General features: G+C 42.0%; 1 protein-coding gene across 2 annotated transcripts in view; it reads left to right on the forward strand.

Moving 5' to 3' along the window:
• The first annotated feature begins 1,265 nt into the window (after nucleotides 1-1,265).
• The window catches only part of LOC109909257 (SPRY domain-containing SOCS box protein 4), a 44,800-nt gene continuing 27,063 nt past the window's right edge, over nucleotides 1,266-19,002 (forward strand). Inside the window, exon 1 of one of the 2 annotated variants that reach the window (XM_031795484.1) lies at nucleotides 1,266-1,959. The gene's annotated coding sequence lies outside the window, so the exon portion shown is untranslated. The remainder of the gene's footprint in view (nucleotides 1,960-19,002) is intronic. The other variant, XM_020508320.2, reaches the window with a different exon arrangement.

The raw sequence follows: 19,002 nt of genomic DNA on the forward strand, positions 1-19,002 counted from the left end.
TTCATATAAGGAAATTAGTTCATTGAAATAAATGAATTAGGTAGGGGTGTGGATCAGAAACCAGTCAGTGTCTTGTGTCATGCAGAGCAACAAATCTCTTTAGCAAAGAGATGGCTGTTGATTGTGGCCTGTGGAATGATGTCCCACTCCTATTCAAAGGCTGCGAAGTTGCTGGATATTGGCGGGAACCGGAACATGCTGTCGTACACGATCCAGAGCATTCCAAATATGCTCAATGGGTGACATGTCTGGTGAGTATGCAGGCCATGGAAGAACTGGCAAATTTTCAGCTTCCAGGAATAGTGTACAGATCCTTGTGACATTGGGCCGTACATTATCATGCTGAAACATGAGGTGATGGTGGCGGATGAATGGCACGACAATGGGCCTCAGGATCTCGTCACGGTATCTCTGTGCATTCAAATTGCCATCAATAAAGTGCAATTGTGTTTGTTGTCTGTAGCTTATGCCTGTCCATACCATAACCCCACCGCCACCATGGGGCACTCTGTTCACAACGTTGACATCAGCAAACCATTCGCCCACACGACACAATACATGCTGTCTGCCATCCACACTTCTCCAGTGTGCCAGTGGTCATCGAAGGTGAGCATTTACCCACTGAAGTTGGCTACGACGCTGAACTGCAGTCAGGTCAAGACCCTGGTGAGGACGACGATCAAGCAGATGAGCTTTCCTAAGATGATTTCTGACAGTTTGTGCAGGCATTCTTTTGTTGTGCTGACCCATAGTTTTATCAGCTGTCCAGGTGGCTGGTCTCAGACGATCCCGCAGGTGAAGAAGCCAGATGTGGAGGTCCTGGGCTGGCATGGTTACACGTGGTCTGCGGTTGTGAGGCCGGTTGGACATACTGCCAAATTCTCTAAAACGTCGTCTTATGGTAGAGAACTTAACATTAAATTGACTGGCAACAGCTCTGGTGGCCATTCCTGCAGTCAGCATGCCAATTGTGTGCTCCCTCAAAACTTGAGACATCTGTGGCATTGTGTTGTGTGACAAACTGCACCTTTTATAACTGTCCTTTTATTGTTCCCAGCACAAGGTGCACCTGTGTAATGAGAATACTGTTTAATCCGCTTCTTGATATGCAGGTGGATGGACTATCTTGGCAAAGGATAAATGCTCACTAACAGGGATGTTAACAAATGTGTGCACTAAATTTCAGAGAAATAAGCTTTTGTGTGTATGGAACATTTCTGGGATCTTTTATTTCAGCTCATGAAACATGGGACCAACACTTTATGTGGGGTGGCAGGGTAGCCTAGTGGTTAGAGAGTTGGACTAGTAACTGAAAGGGTTGCAAGTTCAAATCACTGAGCTGACAAGGTACACATCTGTCGTTCTGTCCCTGAACAGGCAATTAACCTACTGTTCCTAGGCCGCCATTTTAAATAAGAATTTGTTCTTAACTGACTTGCCTAGTTAAATAAAGGTAAAATGTTACGTTTATATTTGTGTTCAGTATATTTAGTTGAATTAAGGCTAGTTGCATAAAACTTTGAACTCTCTCTCTCTGATGTGTTGTCAAATTTAGACTAGGCTTCTTATTCACTCCCTGAGGTCAGTGTTGAGTTGTATCGTTATATCATTGCTACAAGAATCGGCAGACTTTAGGACGGCGAAAAGAAATGGCTCTGCTGGTGCCCTAGCCTTCACCTATTCCAGATCCTATCCCTCGAGCGACGTGGCCAATCAGTGTGTGTGTCAGCGACACATGAATGGTGATATCCAAGAAATGGAACAAAGAAGCCGCTCGTATCGAATTTCCGTCGATAGAGAAAATTCGCGGATGAAACAGCACAGAAGATTTGTTGTTACGGCTTGAGTGAAACCAAATGAATGACGCAAAGTCCAACTGTTTTGGTTTGCTCAAGGAGGGAACTTGGTCTCGTGAGAGCTTTGTCGGTCGCCAGGCGAGGCTGTTGGCTACATTGGAACGTAAGTAAAAACATATCTTGCCTGTTTAATTTTATTGCGTCGAATATAATCATGTTTCAACACATTATATAGTGTTGTTCAATATGCTTTCTTCGTGATGTTTAGAAAATGTGTCAATGTTTACAACTTTTGGTACATGTTTTTATGACCGCACTGACTCAAACCGCATGAGAAGGTTAATGTAGGACTTTTTGAGAACAAGCGGAATCAAATTAAGTCTACTGGGAAGCGCGGCTTGGTAACTTGAGAAACTATAACTTGTCTTTGGCATCTAACGTTACTTGTAAAGGACGTTTTATTAATTCATCCCACCGTTTACAATAGCTTGGAAAATAATGACGAAAGATTAATACATGATTAGAATGTTTTCGAAACGATATAATGAAAATGTTATGTGGCTGCAAGCAAATAAACCATTTCCAAACATGTTTATAGTTGACAACATGCAGTACATTCAGCACCTCATATTGTCGAGAACAGGGACACCGAATAGGCCACCGTAATTGTTACTTACATTAGGAAAGGATTTTTTTGCAGAAAATATTATGCCACCATTGTGGTGTACACATTTGCAGAACTCGCATGTCTGGTTTCAGTTTCAATTTGATTTCCCATTGTCACAGCGGAGTTTACGTATGTGAGCGAGTCTACAGACGTGAACAAACAGTAGAGAGATACAGTATTTTACAACGAATGTGGATTTGCCAAATCGGACGCCTATTCCAGTGTATCTGTTCCAGTTTGTTGGTGGTAAATGCTTTATCCCCTGGAGTAGTGGGTAACCACACCATCTAACTGACATGGGCATTGTCCAGATGAAGTGTCTGATGACCGGTTACTGTGTGATGGACCTGTGGAGGAGCCAGTAATATAGATAATGATTTGTCTTTCCTTAATGTGTTTTAGTGCATGGTACATTAATATACCTCGTTGCCACCAGAGTAGGCCTTGCTTACTCATTTGATTAGGCTTACAACTAACCCATTAAATGGAAAACTATTACCAGTTTATGGTGGTTGCATATAGGCCTAATCAATGAATAATTCCCTGGGGTAGGAAGCAGTCCATATTTTATTTTCTGGTGTAGAACCATTCATGGCCCCCACACTCCAAATGATTGACATCTGGAGTTTGAACCCATGACCTCAGTCATGTTCATAGGTCACCTGACCCTGTAGCCACCTGGGTGGGCTACATCCATAGTGCATCATGACCACACAGATGCAGAGCTGGGATAGACAAACTGTTGGATTTTTAGGGGGGACCAAATACAATGCTATTTCTCTGTGAACAATTAAGACTTTCAGCTTGCTTATAGAAAAGAGCACTCTGCATGTGCTGCACTGACACAAATGGCTGATTGGTTAAAATAAATTGATAATAAGAATATTGTGGGAGCTGTACTGTTAGATTTCAGTACAGCCTTGCATATTATTGACCATAACTTGTTGTTGAGAACTTTATGTTATAGCTTTTCAACCTCTGCCATAGCTCATAATCCATGATATCTATCTAATAGAACACGGAGGGTTTTCTTTAATGGAAGCTTCTCTAATGTTCAACATGTAAATTGTGGTATACCACAGGGCAGTTCTCTAGGCCTTCTACTCTTTTTGAAAATATTTTTACCAATTACCTGCCATTGGCATTCAACAAAGCCTGTGTCCATGAAGGCTGATGCTTCAACCCTATACACATCTGCAACCACAATTAGTAAAATCACAGCAACCCTAAACAAAGAGTTGCAGTCAGTTTTAGAATGGGTGGCCAGTAATATACTGGTCCCCCAACATCTCTAAAACTAAGAGCATTGTATTGGGTACAAATCATTCCCTAAATTCTAGTCCTAAGCTGAATCTGGTAATGAATGGTGTGGCTGTTGAGACTAAGCTTCCCACAATAAGTTGGTTGAATTGTGGCCCATTCCTCCTGACAGAGCTGGTGTAACTGAGTCAGGTTTGTTGACCTCCTTGCTCGTGCATGCTTTCTCAGTTCTGCCCACAAATTTTTTATAGGATTGAGGTCAGGGCTTTGTGGTGGCAACTCCAATACCTTGACTTTGTGGTCCTTAAACCATTTTGCCACAACTTCTGAAGTATGTTTGGGGTCATTGTCCATTTGGAAGACTCATTTGTGACCAAGCGTTTAACCTCCTGACTGATGTGGTATCAATATATCCATTTAATTGTCCTACCTCATGATGACATCTATTTTGTGAAGTGCACCAATCCCTCCTGTAGCAAAGCACCCCCACAACATGATGCTGCCACCCCTGTGCTTCACGGTTGAGATGGTGTTCTTCGTCTTGCAAGCATCTCCCTTTTTCCTCCAAACTTCTTCCTTGCGGAGCGGCCTTTCAGGTTATGTTGATATAGGACTCATTTTACTGTGGATATAGATACTTTTGTACCGGTTTCCTCCAGCATCTTCACAAGGTCCTTTTGCTGTTGTTCTCGGATTGATTTGCATTTTTTGCACCAAAGTACGTTCATCTATAGGAGACAGAACAAGTCTCCTTCCTGAGCGGTATGACGACTGGGTCGTCCCATGGTGTTTATACTTGCATGCTATTGCTCCCAAGGATAAACCAGACTTGTGGAAGTCAAACAATTTTTTTGAGGTCTTGGCTGATTTCTTTTGATTTTCCCATGATGTCAAGCAAGGGGGCACAGAGTTGGAAGGTAGGCCTTGAAATACATCCCCAGGTACACCTCCAATTGACTCAAATGTTGTCAACTAGCCTTTCAGAAGCTTATAAAGCCATGACATCAATTTCTGGAATTTTCCAAGGTGTTTATTAAACTTAATGTATGTAAACTTCTGACCCACTCACTCTTTCTAGTCTTCTCTCTTTTTACCCCCCTGCCTTCTATGTCTCACAAATGTGATGATGGTGTGATGAGGTATTTTTATAGAAGTTAAGTGACATTGCTTCATTCACTCATTTTAAGGACTCTGAAGAATAGCAACCAAGATGACATTTGGTCACCTTTATACTGCCAGTCAGTGCCACACCCCTCAGATTGCCACTCCATCTCCCTCCATCAGACAGGTGCATGCTACTCATGTTGATCATCTTAGGAACATACCTTCCAGGAACACAACTTTCAGAACAGCACAAATAATTTCACGTCCTCTTCTGTCGGTCTGTCCAATAAAAGCCTGGGATGGACAAGCACGCTCCAGAGGAATGGCAGGCTGCGGTTCTTCCACTCCACCCTCCTCGGAGCCTGTCTGGTCATGAGAGGTGATAAATTCATTGTAATCTCCACACAAACCAACAGTGCTGCGTCAGTAAGCTGTCCAGAGTCTTGACACACCAGCACTAGTCCCATCGACTGTGCATGTCCCGTAATCCATTGTCCCTCCCTCCCACCCAGGGTCAGGGAGGGTCATGTTGCCACTACGCCAGTGCTGCTGAGTCAGTCAAATGGTCATGTTTTTAAATATGCCATTAAAAGTGATCGGTCACTGAATGAAACACTGGGCTGTAAGGGACAGTTTAAAGTCCTCATGTTCCCACTCTTATATTATATAGTCACTAGTAGTTTTAATTTAATTGGTCAAGTTGCGGCATGACTCAAGTGTTCATATACTGTCCAAGGGCGTTTTAATCAGTTTTGGACTCACTTGGGCTTCACCTTTAGTAGGTGTGTGACTCGATCAAAGGTCATTTGCTTTTCCATAGCCACTTTTGTACTGTAGTTATAGTCTGCTCTTCCTAATGTCACTTGTGTCTATGGCTGTTACCGTGACCATATTACTGCCACTCCGGCGGTAATGACGACAGTCAAATTCCATGTGACCGTTTAGTCACGGTAATTAGGCTTCTCTAAGCGCTGCTGCTGATGGTCATTAGTAACCTACCAAACTTGCTAACTGCCTGGTACACAGCACTCTACTGTTCCTCTAATCACTCTGACATCATGACAGCCTATGCAATTGCATTAAAGGTTTTGATGGCCTCTATCAAAAAGAGGATCCCATCGGCTTTCTATTGGCTAGGCCTACTATTTATCTTAACTTTTCTAATATTAAGCACATTGCTAAGCTTTACAACAGGAGTATAGCCTACATGCCCCTGTTCCATGATAATGGTCTATTCGAAATCAAAACATATCTCACACGTTATTTTGTATATTTAAAGACCTTAATAGTCCGATGGGTGACAATATTAGCCTAGTATAGAACAAGAAGCCCTGCAAACTATTAGCTCCCAATTCACTGCTTTATTTGACCACCTTTTGTTCCAAAACGGATGTTCGTCAGGTCTTTTTTGATCGGACGTAGATCCGTTATGGTCTGTAAAGTGGTGAATTGGGAGCTTTAACAGTGTGCGGGCCTTGTTCTATGCTAGCATTCTTTATTAGCCCAGCACCTATGTTTTTAAGGATGTGCGTATGACCACAAACCTTTCTAGTGACAATATTAGCCTTATCAATTATCACTTGTGAATGATGCTGATGTTGCAACATTTTCAAATCCTAGTCGCACACCTCATGTAGCCTCGCCCATAGGCCTATATGTTTTGAAAAGGTTTGTCACAACTAGTGGCCAAGTAACTTCTCAAAATGAAGCACATTAATCAGTGTGAAAAATGCTGTAGAGCCTAACTGGCATACATAGTTTCAAGTTTGGGCAAAATCATTTTCACAGAAGGACAAGTTGACTAATAGAATAGGTCAACTTTTCTACTATAGGGGATAGTAGTGACATAGGCTAGTGCTTTTGCTGTTTCTTAGGCCTACTCTTTTTGGCTGACAAAGTATAATTCTATTCAGCCCAAGGGCACAATGTCCACTTTGGCCACAAAAGGCATGGATTTTTTGGGGGGCATTATGGCCTCACAAGGGGAATTTAAGGCCTGGTGACAATATTATCAAGTGCTTGTGAAATTGTGAGTGAAGCATGTGTAGCTTGAACAAGAAACACATCGGAGCTCATGCCTTTCATGTGACTTTTTTCTATGTATCATTAGTCCCACCATGCAGCCTTGTAATGTACTGAAAATCCAAACCTATAGCTGCATAAATAACTCAATTAAGCAGTGCTTTCGGAAAGTATAAATTGTTACATTACAGCCTTATTCTAAAATGTATTACATTGTTTTGTCATGAATCTACACACACTACCCCATAACGACGAAGCAAAAACAGATTTTTTGAAAAAATATTTGCATAAAACACATTTACATAAGTATTCAAACCCTTTACTCAGTACTTTGTTGAAGCACCTTTTGGCAGCGACTACCGCCTTAAGTCTTTTTGGGAATGACTCTACAAACTTGGTACACCTGTATTTGGGGAGTTTCTCCCATTCTTCTCTGCAGATCCTCTCAAGCTCTCAGATTGGAAGGGGTGTGTTGCTGCACAGCTATTTTCAGGTCTCTACAGAGATGTTTGATTGGGTTCAAGTCCGGGCTCTGGCTGAGCCACTCAAGGACATTCAGAGACTTGTGACGAAGCCACTCCTGCATTGTCTTGGCTGTGTGCTTAAGATCGTTTTCCTGTTGGAAGGTGAACCGTCTCCCCAGTCTGAGAACCTGCTCAGGTGCCTTGGTGGAAGAGTGGGGTAACATCTCACAGCAAGAAGTGGTGCAGTCCATGAGGAGGAAATGCACTGCAGTACTTAATGCAGCTGGTGGCCACACAAGATACTGACTGTTACTTTTGATTTTGAGCCCCCCCCCCCCCTTTGTTCAGGGACACATTATTCAATTTCTGATAGTTACATGTCTGTGGAACTTGTTCAGTTTGTCTCAGTTGTTGAATCTTATGTTCATACAAATATTTACACAAGTTTGCTGAAAATAAACGCAGTTGAAACGCAGTAATTTTATGCTGTGTTTATTTTTGAGACGAGTAGGATGACAATCGATATGCATTACACATTTTTCTGGTCTTGGATATTCTAAAATGAGCCTTAATACAAATATATTACTCCCATTTGTATCCAGGTGTGTTAGTGTATAAGTCAGTCGGCAGGCTCTTTTGACGGTAATCTTGATGTACAGCATGTTCACCTCTGTTCCCCCTAAATCAGATCAGACTAGACAGGGCATGCAAAAGACCACTGATATGGTTTTGCATGAGTCTGAACTAAAGGAGAGGAAAGCAGGAAAGCACAGTTTGACTGAAATGGGGAGCAGGATACAGGGAAATGTACCTAGGGGGAGAGACGAGGAGAGGGGGCTGGAGGGAGAGACATGGGAGTAAGACTGGGTATCAAGTTGATCTGACAGTGAGAGAATTATTTAAAATGACTGATAGCAATTTCCCTCAAGTCCAGATTATTGCATTTTGTTTCAATTAGTTTAGGACAGGCACTTCTAACCTTTTATCACGAGTAGCTGCCTAAAAGATAATAGAAATGGTTGAGTTTGGGAACGATGGTAGCAATTGATAGTGAGCGAGAGCCCTGGGCAGTTTCTGAGAAATATGTGTGATGGTCCTCGTGTGTCTAAGTGACAGATCAACGCGTTCCCTATTTGCATTACAGAGAAATAGAGTAGCATAAAGGACCACTTGGGTCCAGCCAACTCTAACACAAAGCACTGCCCCCAAACAAAACATCTGTTCTTTCTGTCACATGCTGTTCAGATCAAGCCCTAGTCCCCAGTGACATGTGTCTGGAAGGATGGGAGTTCTGTAATGTTCTAATAATCATGTATGGCATTAATTGGGTTTTCCCACCAAGTTGGTCTTTCAGTTTAGTTCAGCGGATGGTCAGGTTCACCCCGTAGTCTTATAGGTCGAGAGATCGCTGTGTCATGTCACTAAATCACGCACCAGGAAGTATTCCTTCCAGTATGTTAGTGAGACCTCACCCCAGCTGCTGCTTTTTCTCATCTGTTTTACAGTCTGTTCTATCTGGCATGCAAAGTGTTGTACCCGTTGCCTGGGTCAGACACAGGGCAGTGTCTCTGGGCTGCTATCCACAGACGGGCACACAAAGATAACTCTCACCCTGACTGACCTGCTCAGAATAGTCAGTCACGCATCACTTCCCCCTTCTCATCTCAGCCTAATGGAACAGCAGGACTTGACATTAACGCTTGTCCTCTTGCCAGGAGATTCCAGGAGAGCCACTGGGGGTTCCAGGAGAGCCACTGGGGGTTCCAGGAGAGCCACTGGGGGTTCCAGGAGAGCCACTGGGGGTTCCAGGAGAGCCACTGGGGGTTCCAGGAGAGCCACTGGGGGTTCCAGGAGAGCCACTGGGGGTTCCAGCCCTGCATGAACACATGACACTGTAAAAGATCAGCTGCTCAACAGGACCTTGATAAGCTGACCAAAATCCTGTACATCCAGTAGTTTTCCAGATGGAGACAGCTTACACTCTGAGTTGGCTGATGTTGGTGGGATTTGGATGGAGGCAACAGGGGAAAGAGCCTCCAATCCCTTCCACCAGGTGGCTGATGCGATGTGTTGGCACGACTGCCATATTGCATCTCCGTCCCAAAGCCCTTTCTTGGAAGTGCACTTAGCCAGACTGCCAAGAACCTCGCCCTCATCCAGGCCAAGGTGGCGAGACATGTTAGTGATGACACCATAGGCCTTGTTGATCTCTGCACCAGACAGGATTCTCTTGCCAGCATACTTGGGGTCCAACATGTACGCTGTGGTGTGTATGGGCTTCAGGCAGAAGTCTTCAGAACTGCAGTCTGCTCTGCTTGGAGCAACAGTGAAGTTGGCAGGGCAGTATGGATTTCTTCTCTTACATCTGCAAGCAGAGTTTGAACATGAGACAGGATGACATGGTCTCCCTCAATCCGTGCAATGGCTACTGCTGTAAGTTACAGGCTGCTTACCACTCTTTCCCAAAATACATCATCCAGGAGGATCCTCTTGATGGGGCTGTCCATATCTGCAGACTGTAATATGGCCATTTCTTGGAGGGACACCTTCCCTTCCAGGAGACTGTCAAACATAACATCAACCCAACGGGTGTTGCTGGGCACCCAGCAACACACACATCCTCTTGGTGGTGCTCTTATTCTTGTCACTTTTGGTGAGGTAGATTGCTGCTATAATATGATGATCCTTCACACACCTAACCATTTCCTTGGCTCTCTTGTAGAGTGTATCCATTGTTATCTGTGCCATGATGACCTTGAGGAGCAAATTCAATGCATGAGCAGCACGGCCAATGGGTGTGATTTGAGGGTAGGACTCCTCCACTTTAGACCAAGCAGCATTCATGTTTGCAGCATTCTGTCACCAGTGCAAGTACCTTATGTGGTCCAAGGTCATTGACTGCCTTCAGTTCATCTGCAATGTAGAGACTGGTGTCTGTTGTCCCTTGTGTCTGTGCTCATGTAGAATACTGGTTGAGGCCCATGAACATTTGACCACCCATCAGAGATGACTGCAATAGTCTGCTTTCTCAATGATTTGCTTGACCTTAACTTAAACTTTGTTTAACTCTGCATCCAGCAAATTAGTAGATAAGGCATGTTTGGTTGGTGTATGCTGGGTGAAGAACATTCAGAAATCTCTTCCAATACACATTGCCTGTGAGTATCAGAGGTGAACCAGTTGCATACACAGCCCGAGCAAGATATTCATCAGCATTTCTCTGACTACGTTCCTCCATTGAGTCAAAAAAAACTTCTGATTCCAGGAAGACCATGAGCTGTTTCTGTCAATAAGGTGTCTTCATAATTTTCACCTCAAATTGAAGTAGAGGGACTTTTGTCAGAGGTTGCTTGTTATGAGCACTGAGGGAACTTTATGCACTTGGCCAGGTGATTCTGGATCTTTGTTGCATTCGTCACATATGATTTTTCACAGTATTTGCAAATGTACACAGATTTTCCTTCTATATTAGCTGCAGTGAAATGTCATCAGATAGTGCCTGTGGCATTTTCCTGTAAAAATTTGGGAAAAAATGATTAAACAAATACAATCTACAGATAAATAGTTAAGCAGTTAGATTAAACAACTCCTTTGTAAGATAAATGTTTAAAATGAAAAATGAATGGAAACGGGTGAACTAACACACCTCACTTAGCAAGCTCAAGCAAGCTAAAACCTACATGGTAGCAAAAACTAACTAGCAGAAATTGTTAACAAGTTAGAAATGATTTAAACACACTTCTGTAGGGTACTATTTATTAGTTAAAAAAAAAAAATGTATGTCTTATAAAATATACTCACCCCACCCAGTATTGTAATCAAAACCAGAAAGCATAGTCCTTGGCTCAGACAGTATAGTAGTGTGGGCTCAGTAGCATCTCATTAGGGTGCAAGATCTTGAGAATCAGCTGTACATGTGATGGAAGAATGCACTGTGCATGCAGAGGGTTGCAATTCCATTGAATTGGGGATAGTTTAACCAAAATACGAAGATGTGGATGTCGACTATGGCAGCCCCCCGCACCTCTGATTCCGAGGTGTTTGGTTAAATGCAGAAGACTCATTTCAGTTGAATACATTCAGTTCGACAAATGACTAGGTATCCCTCTATCTGGGTTCACCAATTTTCTCTGTGAAAGTGGTTGTTTGTTGTGCAGTTGCAACATGAATAATAGAATTGTCTTGTGCATTCAGTGATGTGCTCTACACAGGGCCCAGTGTTCCTCTAACACACCAGCTCCGGGTTTGTGGGTCCTGCCACTGCACAGTCTAATGTATCTTTTGTTCTCAGCAATTGTTCCTGTCTGTGGAATTCTTTCTTCTGTACAATTTTCCCTATTATTTTGTTGGCAACTGACATCATTTAAAAATACCTATGTAAATGTAACTGCTGGCCTAGAGTTGTGCTGCTTGCAGTGACAGACCATATATACTGTAAATGTTTTATCCTCAGATCGGTTTTTGCATGTTTTTCCTGTTGATGCATACAATGCATGTGTGAGAAGCTATCACGGCAGTTCCCTGTTATGAGTAGAGGTCATCACATCCCTGTCCACATCACCCAGCGGTCATCACATCCCTGTCCACATCACCCAGTGCTCCAGACTGGGTTGAGAATAGATGAGTGATGGCTCTCTGTCCGTCTCAAACGGGGTCATCTCTCCTGGGGGGATTCATCGCTCCCTGGGGGGTGTTTGACAAGCTCAGTGACGCAGAATAAGCCAGGGGGCAGGATCAAAGATGTGCAAAACTGAAATTATATTCGTCACCAAAGGTTTTGTTTTACATTTTTAATTAGGGAGGCTGTCAAAGGGCCAAGCTGAATGACCCATAAATTATATATAACTAATAATACACTGTGCCTGCTGCTACATAAGTTAATTACTTTAGTGTGTGTGTGTGTGAGCCAATTTAACTGCTAAAGTAACCTACCATTTTTTTAAACTGCTAACATGGTGCCTGATGTCAAATGAATGCTCACAGTGCATACATAGTGTGATCACAAAATACTACTGATTCCTATGTAGTTTTGCCTTCAGGAAAGGGGATTTAATTTAGTATTTTATTATAAGTTGGTCAGTGTGTTATGATTCACACTAACAAGCTACTAATTGGTTGTCAGTGTGACAGACCAGGTTTGGACATGGGTCTCCGAGTCACAAGACGATTTTTAGCCCACTGAGCTTAAGCCTAGACATTTGAACTAGACATCAGACTGCATAAGTCTGAAGAAACTATGAACTTAAATCAGTGATTGGCCTACATTGGGCAGACTTGCTTGTTCAGCTAGTTTAGGGTCACTTAGAAATGTCCTTGTTTTTGAAAGAAAAAAGCATTTTGTCCATTAAAATAACATCAAATTCCAATTTACGCAATGTCGCTACAAAATATCTCAAAAGTTACCTATAAACTTTGCCAAAACATTTCAAACTACTTTTGTAATAACTTTAGGTATTTCTAAACGTATATAATCGATCAAATTGAAGACGGGATGATCTGTGCTCAATACAGGCGCAAAACAAACTGACACTACTTTTCTGGTCATGCGCCTCTAACAAACACTTGAAGTGACCCTCGTTTTGAACAGGGCTACTTCATTACACAAAGGAAAAACCTCAACTAATTTCTACAAACAAGTGACATCGAGTGGAAGCAGTAGGAACTGCAGGAAAGTCGATTAGAATTCTGGATTCCCCATGAAAACTTATTGTAAAGACGGTGACCTAAAAAAAAAAAAAAAAAGAATGTTTTGTCCTCAGGGTTTCGCCTGCTAAATAAGTTCTGTTATACTCAGACATGATTCAAACAGTTTTAGCAACTTCAGTGTTTTCTATCCAATACTAATAATATGCATATATTAGGATCTGGGACAGCGTAGGAGGCAGTTCAGTTTGGGCACTCTATTTATCCAAAAGTGAAAATGCTGCCCCCTACCCCAAACAGGTTAAAAGCTTAACTTGTTAATCCAACTGCTTTGTCAGATTTCAAAAAGGCTTTACGGCGAAAGCATACCATGCGATTTTCTGAGGACAGCGCCCCGCATACAAAAGCATTAAACATTTTCCAAACAAGCAGAGGCTTCACAATAGTCAGAAATAGCGATTTAAAAAAATCACATACCTTTGAAGATCTTCCTCTGTTTGCAATCCCAAGGGTCCCATCTACACATCAAATGGTCATTTTTTTTCGATAGTCCTTCTTTTTATCCCAAAAAAGTCAGTTTAGTTGGAACGCTTGATTCAGTAATCTACCGGTTTCCCTCGTTCAAAATGCATACAAATGAATCCCAAAAGTTACCAAAAAACTTTGTGCAAACAAGTCAAACTACATTTCTAATCAATCCTCAGGTACCCTAATATGCAAATAAACGATAAAATTGAAGACTGAGAATAATATGTTCATTACCGGAGATAAATAACAAAGTGCGCGCCCAAATCTAAGTGTGCCACAATACTACAGTCAAAATGGGAGCCACCTAGAAAAACTACAAATTCTAGCTCATTTAAAAAAAATTAAAAGGAGCCTGAAACTTTCTTAACTTAAAGAGTATATGGGGCAGTATTTTGATGTTTGGATGAAAAATGTACCCAAATGAAACTGCCTATTTCTCAGCCCCAGAATCTAGAATATGTATATACTTGTCGGATTAGGATAGAAAACACTCTAAAGTTTCCAGAACTGTCAAAATATTGTCAGAGTATTACAGAACTGATATTGCAGGTATGCTCCTCCGGTTTTCACAACCAGGAAGTGCTGTTTTTCCTGAAACCTCTGTTCCATTGCATGCCTTCCCTCCATTTTAAAGGGATATCAACCAGATTTCTTTCCCTATGGCTTCCACATGGTCTGAACAGTCTTTAGACATAGTTTCAGGATTCTATTCTGAAAAATGAGCTAGAAGGATCACATTGCGTCAGTGGATGTCTGGGAGCCAGCAGCGTTTTGCATGCCCAAGCAGCTTGGAGCAGACATTTTCTCTCACTCCTATTGAAAAAGCTACTGTCCGGTTGAAATATTATCAATTATAGATTGTTTTCACAAGGATTGATTATAAAAAAAAATTGACATTTTTCTCCGAACTTTACGGATACTATTTAGAATTTGTCATGACCGCTCGAGCCTGTGGATTTCTGAACGTAACGCGCCAACCAAATTGAGTTATTTTGGATACAAAAATAATCTTTATGGAACGAAAGGAACATTTATTGTGTACCTGGAAGTCTCGTGAGTGCAAACATCCGAAGATCATCAAAGGAAAGCAATTTTTTCTGATTTTCGTGACCAATCTACTTGCCTGCTAGCTGTTTGTAATGTTTTGTCTGCTGAGAGAGATGTCCTTACATAAACGCTTGGTATGCTTTCGCCGAAAAGCTTTTTTGAAATCTGACACGCCAGGTGGATTAACAACAAGCTAAGCTGTGTTTTGCTATATTGCACTTGTGATTTCATGAAAATTAAATATTTTTAGTAATTTGAATTTGGCGCTCTGCAATTCAGCGGATGTTGACAAATGATCCCGCTAACGGGATGGGTGCGTCGAAGTTAACCTGTTATGGCTATCGAGACGCTTGTGTCTCTCCTGGCCAATAGCCTGGGGAAATGCAGAGCGCCAAATTCAAATAGTACGAGATAAAACTCAAACTTTCATTAAATCACACATGCAGGGTACTCAATTAAAGCTACACTCGTGAATCCAGCCAGCATGTCAGATTTAAAAAATGCTTTTCGGCGAAAGCATGAGAAGCTATTATCTGATAGCATGCACCCCCCCGAAACACATGAATTAGCATAGCCGGCGCTACACAAAATGCTGAAATAAAACATGCATTACCTTTGACAAGCTTCTTTGTTGGCAGTCCAATATGTCCCATAAACATCACAATTGGTTCTTTTTTTCGATTTAATTCTATCCATGTATACCCAAAATGTCCATTTATAAAGCCCGTCTGATCCAGAAAAAAACAGCTTTCCAAAACCCAACGTCATTACAAAAATTAAAGTTGCCTATAAACTTTGCCAAAATACTTCAAACTACTTTTGTAATCCAACTTTAGGTATTTGTAAACGTTAATAATCTATCAAATTGATGACGGGGCGATCTATATTCAATAGTAGCAAGTCAACAAATCACGGACGATTTTCTCTTTCATAACTATCCACAGTGTAACCTCTGACAGGAAGTGCCTATTCTTCATTTCACCAAGGATTAACTTCAACCCAATTCCCAAGACTGGCGACATCGTGTGGAAGTTGAGGGAACTGTAAACTGGGTGCTATCTAATTTGCCTTGACATAGACAATACAGGGAACTGGCAGATGTTTTTTTTTTTCTGAACAGTTTTTCCTTGGTTTTGCCTGCTACACAAGTTCTGTTATAGTCACAGACATGATTTAACCAGTTTTATAAACGTCAGTGTTTTCTATCCACACATACTAATCATATGCATATGCTATATTCCTGGCATGAGTAGCAGGGCGTTGAAATTTTGCACGCTTTTTATCAAAAAGTTGAAAAAATGCACCCTAATCTCTAAAAGGTTACGACTGACATCTAGTGGAAGCGCTAGGAACTGCAATCTGGAAGGTATTCCTTTTACTTTCCCAATAACAAGGATTTGAATGGGCAAAAATTCTGTGCAACTGGAATGCCAAAGGTCTGCAGGTTGTATTGCTGCAGATTGAGGATTCTTTGATGAAAGCAAAGATTGAAGGACACTTAATTCAATAAAAAATGATTATTTATAACCTTGTCAACTTCTTGAGTATTTCATATTCATTTTTCAACTAATTTCATGTATGTTTTCATGGCAAACAACAATATTTCTAAGTGACTCAACTTTTGAACGGTAGTGGAGTATTCAGACCCTTTGCTACGAGACTCCAGATTGAGCTCAGCTGCATCCTTTTTCTACAACTTGATTGTAGTGATTTCAATTGATTTTACATGATTTGGAAAGGCGCACACCTGTCTAAGTTCCCACAGTTGACAGGGCATGTCAGAGCAAAAGCCAAGCCATGTTGTTGAAGGAATTGTCCGTAGAGTTCCCCGACAGGATTGTGTCGAGGCACAGCATTTCTGCAGTATTGCAGTTCCCCAAGAACACCATGGCCTCCATCTTTCTTAAATGGAAGAAGTTTGGGACCACCAAGACTCTACCCAGACTTGGCCGCTTTGCCAAACTGCGCAATCGGGGGAGAAGGGCCTCTCTGACAGAGCTCTAGAGTTCCTCTGTGGAGATGGGAGAACCTTCCAGAAGGACAAGCACCACTCCACCAATCAGGCCTTTATGGTAGAGTGGCCAGATGGAAGCCACTCCTCAGTAAAAGGCAGGTGACATTCTGCTTGGTGTTTGTCAAAAGACACTTAGACTCAGACCACGACAAACAAGATTCTCTGTTCTGATGAAACCAAGATTGAACTCTTTGGCCTGAATGCCAAGTAACGTCTGGAGGAAACCTGGCACCATCCCTACGGTGAAGTGTGGTGATGGCTGTGGGGATGTTTTTCAGCGGCAGGGACTGGGAGACTAGTCAGGATTTGAGGGAAAGATGAACGGAACAAAGTACAGAGATCCTTGACGAAAACCTGCTTCAGTGTGTTCAGGACATCGGACTGTGGTGAATGTTCGCCTTCCAACAGGACAGCGACCGTAAGCCCACAACCAAGACAACACAGTGGCTTTGGGAAATGTCTCAATGTCCTTGAGTGGCCCAGACTTGAACCCCGATCAAACATATTTGGAGAGACCTGAAAATGGCTGTGAAGCAACGCTCCCCATCCAACCTGACGGAGCTTAAGAGAAGAATGGCAGAAACTAAATACAGGTGTGCAAAGCTTAAGGCTCAAGGCTGTAATCGCTGCCAAAGGTGCTTCAACAAAGTATAGAGTAAAGGGTCTGAATAGTTATGTAAAAGTGACATTTCGGTAGATTTTTTAACTACATTTGCAAAAACATTTCTGAACCTGTTTTTACAAATCATTATGGGCTATTGTGTGTTGCTAGATGAGGGAGAAAAACAATTTAGTAATTTTTTTTTGAATAAGGCTGTAATGTAAAAATTTAAACAAAGTCAATTGTCTGAATACTTTCCAAATGCACACCGTTTGCCTGCGCTTTGTTTGTTCAAAATGAATTTGCAGGCATCATTACCAGTCCTCAAGGCTTTGTGGAGTACAATTAACTGACTGCTCCAAATGAGTTAAATTACTGACAACAGGTGGAGTTTGTAGTGAAGGTTTAATGTACTTGCATCCTTGCTCTAGTTCTCGGTCTCGAGGGTTCTCGGGCTCGGGGGTTTCCGGGGGCTTGAGGGTTCCCGGAGGCTCGGGGCTTCCAATGTCTGATTTCTCATTTTAATAACAATCTCTTAGTATTTCATTACGTTTCATTATTCCTGTTATCAGTGATGGGCCTGTGTAATGTGCTCTCTGCCAGGGTGGACCAGTAGTGGTTGGAACAGAGCCTCGTGTCTCAGGATTGTGTTCTTATAGAGTCCCTCTGTCTGTAGGCTCATGCTGTCGTGTCTGGTGGGCCGGCTGGGTATTTTGGGAGCTAATTTACTGTCTCTCATGAGGGTGTTGGAGTGGGGAAGAAGGGAACGGTGTATGAGATGCACCCAGGGTGATTAATCTCCATGCTGCAAGACATGCAGATTTTTTTTATTTTATTTCACCATTTAATGTTTGTGCCTATGATGCTATTCAGCCCGACACTTGTATATAAGTCAAGTACAGTCTGGGGGAGAAACGCACCCTGAGTGTTTTGTGGAGAGATGAAGAAAGAGCACAGGGTTGAAAGGAGATAGAGGTCTCCCCAGTGGCTCACACTGATAAATGGCTGACATAGAAATGTCAAATCATTGAAAACAGTACTCACTCTTCCAGCCTCTCTCCCCCTGATCTGCAAAACACTCAATTGTACCATAGGGGTTTCCTCTACCACCACCACATTCTACAAATTGCATTCCCAAGTGCATGTGAGCTAAATTGAAGCAGCCTCAGTGCTGCTATGATTGTCTTTTCCAGAATTGGGGAAGACAGAAAATGACAAGGTGAGGTCTGTCTCATTACATGCCAACCATTACATGCTGTTGGTTAGGGCTGTGATGATTTAGAAATGTTGGGTAACTATTAATTCTCATGCAAAATGGCCACAGTTGTCATTAAAAAATATATTTTTTTATTGTAGTACATCATAACGCTACAACTTAATGAATACAATAAAGTTTTGACGCCCCTTGTGCTCGTAAAATTATTACTAACTTTACCTGCTTCATGTAAAAAAACCGTTCTTCGGTTATTTACCTGAAGTTTAGGCTTGCTGAGAGTCACTGTGCTTTTTATGATGATGTATTAATGTTCTCTGTGTAATCACCAGAGCAGAAGTTTGGCCGGTACGAAACTGCTATTAGGTGAACTATATCTACTTGAAAATAAAGTTCATGGTTATTGCCTATAATTGTCAGTTATGCGATTGTGGCAGCCCTGCTTGTTGATACTGTAGAAGGAATACAAACAGCCTACACCAATGGATGGGATCTGATCGGCAGTCAAATCAAAGAAGCAGCTTCCCACAGTTCTCTCTGATCAGCCCACCGGGCACATATGAGCTTGATGCAGCCCCAGCCAAATCATCATTGTTTCGATGTAGTGCAAACCTGATGTGTTTTTTTGTGTGTGCCAGTCATT

Source organism: Oncorhynchus kisutch, linkage group LG18 (assembly GCF_002021735.2).
Source record: "Oncorhynchus kisutch isolate 150728-3 linkage group LG18, Okis_V2, whole genome shotgun sequence".
NCBI classification, from domain to species: domain Eukaryota; kingdom Metazoa; phylum Chordata; class Actinopteri; order Salmoniformes; family Salmonidae; genus Oncorhynchus; species Oncorhynchus kisutch.